We start from the raw sequence: 6,118 nt of genomic DNA, 5'->3' as shown, positions 1-6,118 counted from the left end.
CTGATTATGGTGCATGGTCATTTTGGTCACCGCAATCGCGTGACTCGGGGTCACAATCGCGATGAGGAATTGAGACCTTGGCAGAATGTTTTTTTAAATCGGGGTTTCAACCCCATTGCACTATTTTTTGAGTTTTGGGAGCTTTGGGGTGGTGATTTGGACCAGATTTTTGAGGATACTCTTTTGGGTAATGAACCTTAACTCTAAATCTTCAATTACCCATTATTATTTATGGATTTATCTGTTCAAATCAAGCTTTTGAAATGAGAAAATTGGGGTTATCTTCAAGAACACAAGAATTTAGTAAAATTGTAAATTTGAAGTGGTGTTAATCCTTTTTCGAAATGGTTTTCACTAATGAGTTCCTAAAGCTTTAAACATTTTTTTCAAGTACTGTTTTCCTTTTCAAACCTTAATTTTAGAATTTGGTTTTGTGTTGATTGACCAACTTTTCAAGAGGATTGATGTGGGTATTGTTGTTTCCAGAAATTTATTGTGAATACTTGCTTGTATATAGATTGTGTGGCTTTGAAAGTGAGTCGGAGGGGGAAGACTCAACTAGTGCAGTGATTGTTAAATGATTTAAGGCAAGTGACTTCCTAAACCTTGTGTTCTAGTAGAATTTGTGTAGTTCCTTTGTTGATTGTGTGTTGGGAGTAATGGGGATGAGGTGAAGGGTTTAATTTTCCACTTGTTACATCTAAATGAATAAAAATGGGTTGAAATGAAAAGGGCTATTTGTTGAACATGAAGATCTGAATTGCTTCATTGTAACCCTTGTTGATGTATTGATGAAATATTTAAAAGCATGATTGTGGACTTGAATTGTATGAATTGTTGTCTTTTCCGTGTGGTGTGATAATGCTTGTGTGCACACCATGATGAGTGTAACACCCCAGAAATATTTTAAGGTAAGACTTGAACAGTCCTTCGTTGTGAATAGGATTTTACTAAGGAATTTAAAATTTCTTAAGTATTAAGTTCAGGTCACTAGATGTAGCACCTTGAGTTTCAAAAAGAACTAAATTGGAAATAGAAAAAATCTGAAATTTTGAAAGTTAAGCTAAGTATGAGTTTTGGGTTGACTTCAAACGAGCATAAGTCCTAGATCAGGATGAGTTAGGTCTGCTACCAGTTGCCGTAGGAAATATCTTTGAATTATCTTTCCAACGCCACCCAGTTTGCCCAGTTTCGAGTTCGTATGAGGGAGATATGTGCATTCGAAGTTGGGCAGTCTAGATAAGGAAAGTCAAAACCGGATTTTAAAGGGGTATTTTGGTCTTTTCCTTACCAAATCAGATTTAATTCGTTTTCAGTAATTTTTTAGGGGTATAATCCTATTAGATTCAGTTTTATAATCCTAATATATGCCTAGGGTTTTAGTTGAGAGTTCAAGAAGAGAAAAGAGGAGAAAAGAGGAGAGGGTCAAGCGTTTATTGTGTTATTTTCAGCGAAATTTCATTCTTGAAGTTGAAAGATTTGAGTTCTTGTTGAGTTTTTGATAGGTGTTCTTGAAGTTCATTCTAAATCTTGTTGGGTTGGGGTTTTGATGATTTCTGGAGATAAAATTTAGTTATTTGAATGTTGTTTTGAGTATATTATAGTGTAATTATGTTAAGTAATCGAATCCAAGTGATTTGGGAAGAAATCGTTCGATTCAAGGCTAGTTAGGGTGAGAAACGAGCAAAGAAAGTCGTCGAAGTTTTCTGGGTTGGGGACTGGCGTGTCACGCCAGCCAGAGCCCCCCAACCACTTCTCTGAAATTTAGGGGCTGGCGCCCCGTGCCACTCAGAGCGCCAGGGTCGCTTGCCCCCACCTGTTCATCATCGTTTCGTCCGTTTGAGTTCTTTCAAAGGGTAACTTTACTCCCCTTTGATTCTAAACACTATAAACTACTTCTAAACACCTAGAAATCATTCATATCATGATCATAACCTTGAATTCATAATTCAAATTTAAGGTAGAGTTAAGAGTTGAGTTTTCAGAATTCTTTCGAACATTCTAAGAAAGTCCCTTTGAGTTCTTTTGAGGAGTCTTCTACAACTTCTAGTAATTTGTTTCAAGACTCGAGCAAGTGAGTATGAGGATGAGGAGAATGTATTCATGAGTCTAATTTGTTATCATGAGATCTTTCATATCATGAACCACAACTCTTGAATTCATAATTCATATTCAGGAGAGAGTTAAGAGTAGAGCTCAAGAAAGCCTTTGAGTTCAATTGTGAATCCTTTGAGATCCATCATCGATTTGAGTTAAGTTTTGGGGAAGTAAGTAAGAGAAAGAAAAGAGTCGTATACATGAGTTCCATGTGGTTTGTAGACTTTCGAGTCGAGTCGTTCATGCCCATAAATTCTGCATGGACTCCATAAATTGAGTATCATTGAGAGGAGTAGTATCTTCAAGTTCTAAGTCTTAAGTATTAAGTTCCTAATCCCCTTTGAGATTATATTTATAATCATGAGACTATTACATGTTACCCATGAAGTCCTTGATTTGAATTGTTCATGCCCATAATTCTGCATGAACCCTATAAGTCGAACAGTTTTGAGATGAGAAGTATCTTCGAGTCCTTGAGTTGAGTAGTTCATGCTCATAATTCCGCATGAACCCTCTGAGTGAGCATTCTTGAAATGAGTAGTATCATGGAAGTTCTGAGTTGTTGAGTTCGAGTATCGAGTTCTTTGTATGGTTATTGAAAACCTTGAATTGATTCATTCACGTCCATCATTCGGCACGAACCCTATTTTAAAAAGTCTTTTACAACTTTTTCTAAACTTGTTTTAAGACTTGATTACTTGAGTTGAGAAAGAGTAGATTCGAGTTCATTTTGTTTAAAATGATATATGGGAACTAAGTATTCCCAATAGTAAATGTTTTCACATTTAAACAAGAAAGGAAACTGAGATTTCAAAAGAGCCTTTGAGTTAGTTTTTCAGTAAAGAGGAAACTATAATTTCCCAGAGAGCTTTTAAGCTAAGTTTTCAGTAATTATCTCAAACCAAAGAAAGAGTTTTAGTTTGTACAAATATATGAGCTAAGTATATTTTGGGAGTAGTATTGAGCACCGATATGGGGATGCGAGTTCAGATAACTCAAGTCTCCATAAACCATGTAGCCATCATGGGTAGTAAAGGATCATACTTTTTAGATGACTCCTTAAGATGCTTTTAGCATAGACTAGTGGATCCACTTAGTCATTTAGGTTCTATACCCCTGGCAAGTTATAGGACGGTCATTGGCAGCGTAAGGTAAAACGTTGTACCATTATTTAAACTCATAGTGGTGGTTGTCAGTTAAAGAAACTCCCACATAAACTATATTACTTATTATATAAGTAAAGTTGAGTTTTTCATTGCATTTTATTTAACGAACTAAGTTGTTTTTACTATTTTATAAAGCTTTACATATATTGCATGTGTATTGTTGCTTTATATTAAGTTGAGTATCCAGAGTTGAGTGCCCAGAGTCAAATATCATATCTTTGAGTTGAGTATTTAATCTTTGAGTTGAGTTTCTTATCTTTGAGTACTTCTGAGTTGAGTAAGTTTGAGTAGTTTTGAGTATCCTTGAGTATTCCTTGAGTTGAGTAAGTTGGAGAAGAGGTAAGTATGTTTCCTTTTTATCAAGTTTCAAGCTTATGTTTATGTTTTAGAATTCCCCTTACATGCTCGTGCATTCCACGTACTGAGCCATTTGGCCGGCATCTTTTCATGATGCAGACATAGGTATTCAGGATCATCATCAGGATATTCATTGATACATCCGGGAGTTCGAGTTAGCTATGGTGAGCCTCCTTGTTTCCGGAGGATTTCATTTACTTTTCAGTTTAGTGAGGATGTCATGGGTCTTGTCCTGATTTCCATCTTTATTAGTTAGAGGCTTTCATAGATAGTCAGTATAGTTGAGAAGTCTGTATTATTCATTTATTTTATTAAATTTTTTCAAGACTTAAGTTGCCTATTTTATGGCGATATGAATATATTATTTTTATTCTAAGTTGTTCATTTGAATTAAAGTTTTGCAAGGTTGAGTTTATTGAATTTTATTTCCGTTTTAAGCTTTTGCATGCTTAAGTTAGTCTTCCGCTTGTAGTCAGCCTGGATGAGGGTTCGCTTGGGGACCAATAATGGTTCTTGAGTGCCGGCCACGTCCAGGGTGTAGACTCGGGTCGTGACAAACTTGGTATCAGAGACCAGGGTTCAAGTGTCCTAGGGTGTCTATGAAGCCGTGTCAAGTAGGATCTTATTTATGGTTGTGAGGGGCCCACTTCTATAAATAAGTGACTACATACGTTTAGGAAAATTTTCCCTTCTTTCATACTCTTAGTCGTGCAATAGAGCTATGTCATAGAGATTTATTCATACTTGTGTGTTCCTCAGATTCATTCAACTACCCGTCATACTAGAGGTGGTTGAATAGAGAAGTTAGTCCTTTGTCGATGAGTTGTTCATAGCAAAAATCTTGAGGAAGTCATGAGACTTCAGAGGGGTTTGAGAGAAGCCTATGTGTGAGTTAAGTGTTGAGTTCAGAAGGAATGCACTTATATTATATGAATCGTGCGTTGAGCTAAAAGCAAGTTGTACTCTTTTCCTTAAGCCTTGTTTCTGCTGAGATCCTTATGAGGTGGTATGTTTAGAGCTTGGGTAGTATTTTTTCCCAAAAAGGTAGCATGAGCTACGAGATCATGAGTAGTAGTAGTGAAAGAGCCCAGAGTTAGAGGAAAGTATGCAGAGGTTAAGCGATTTAAGAAAGGAATATAGTGTTTTGAAGAGTTATATTACTATAGTCCTCGAATTACGACTGGACTGGGTTACTCTTACTAAGGTGTGCGTATAATGGTATGATCTTAATATATTCAAGCTTAACCCAAATCCTTAGGTTCGGGTTCTATACCTCTCTATAAGGAATCTCATCCCAAAACTATTACTCTTTACCACCACATTCAAGCTTAGTACTCGAACAACTGCATGAACTCCTACTAACCAACTCCTTACAGATCCAACTAAGGGCTCTCATTTAACTATTTCTCTTAGTAAAACCTAATCCTCTTCTTCCTCATTGTTAATAACCTTAGATGGAATTATCACACCATCACTAACACGATAAGAACATCAACCTCCTTTTTTTAACATCACTCCACTACAAAATGGACCTCTAAAAATATATCCCCCAAACTCTTTGAATTCATTACCATCTTAATCTCAAACACTTGACTCAATTTCTCATCTTGTCATCTCCCCCTTAGGTCTAAAGCTAACACTTAAAAGCTATGGACATATTCCATCATCTCTAAATGGTCTACCTCTTTTTTTAATCTAACACTTGGGAGAAGTTAATCTCATGCCTACCAAACTCTCTATAAGCGGTACTAAGACCTCTTTCTAAGGTGTTTCCCTTAACCTCTTCTGGTTACATACCCTCTCGGTACACCTCTTAATGCTCTTATTATTCTTGTGACTTAGACACACTTCGTTGCCCTTATCTAAAGGTTAGGGTCTCTCACTTGTACCACTCATATTTATTGTAGCTTATCACCTCAATTCCTCACCTATTCTAAGTCAAGTCTTCTAGATCAAATCTCAAGACTAACATCATCACCCTCATGTTGCCATTCTTTTGATCATGACACTCATCTCAAATTCAAGCTTAATGTTGATTACTAAACCCGAATATCAATATGATTGCTCTCCTACCATACTATACCTCATTACTTGATCAGTTCTATAACCTTCTGAACATCATGACCCTCTCAAACAAATCATAAGCCTAGCTTAGATCTATCACTTCATAAATACTCTGCTCTCTTATTCAACACATGAATTTAGTCTCCTTTAATACGATAGCACATCGACATCAACTCTATTCTGGTTAACAAATATATACTCTATCTCATCTTGACTAGCGATTCTTACTCTACCCATAAGGGAAAACTCCTCATCAATAACTTACTTGGTGCATGACTATAGTAATATAACTCTTCAAAACACTATATTCCTTTCTTAAATCGCTTAACCTCTGCATACTTTCCTCTAACTCTAGGCTCTTTCACTACTACTGCTCATGATCTCATAACTCATGCTACCTCTTTGGGTGAAAATACTACCCAAGCTCTAAACAT

The sequence above is a fragment of the Solanum tuberosum genome, unplaced genomic scaffold (genome assembly GCF_000226075.1).
Source record: "Solanum tuberosum cultivar DM 1-3 516 R44 unplaced genomic scaffold, SolTub_3.0 scf00013, whole genome shotgun sequence".
Lineage (NCBI taxonomy): Eukaryota > Viridiplantae > Streptophyta > Magnoliopsida > Solanales > Solanaceae > Solanum > Solanum tuberosum.
Note: the sequence above shows the minus strand (reverse complement) of the source record.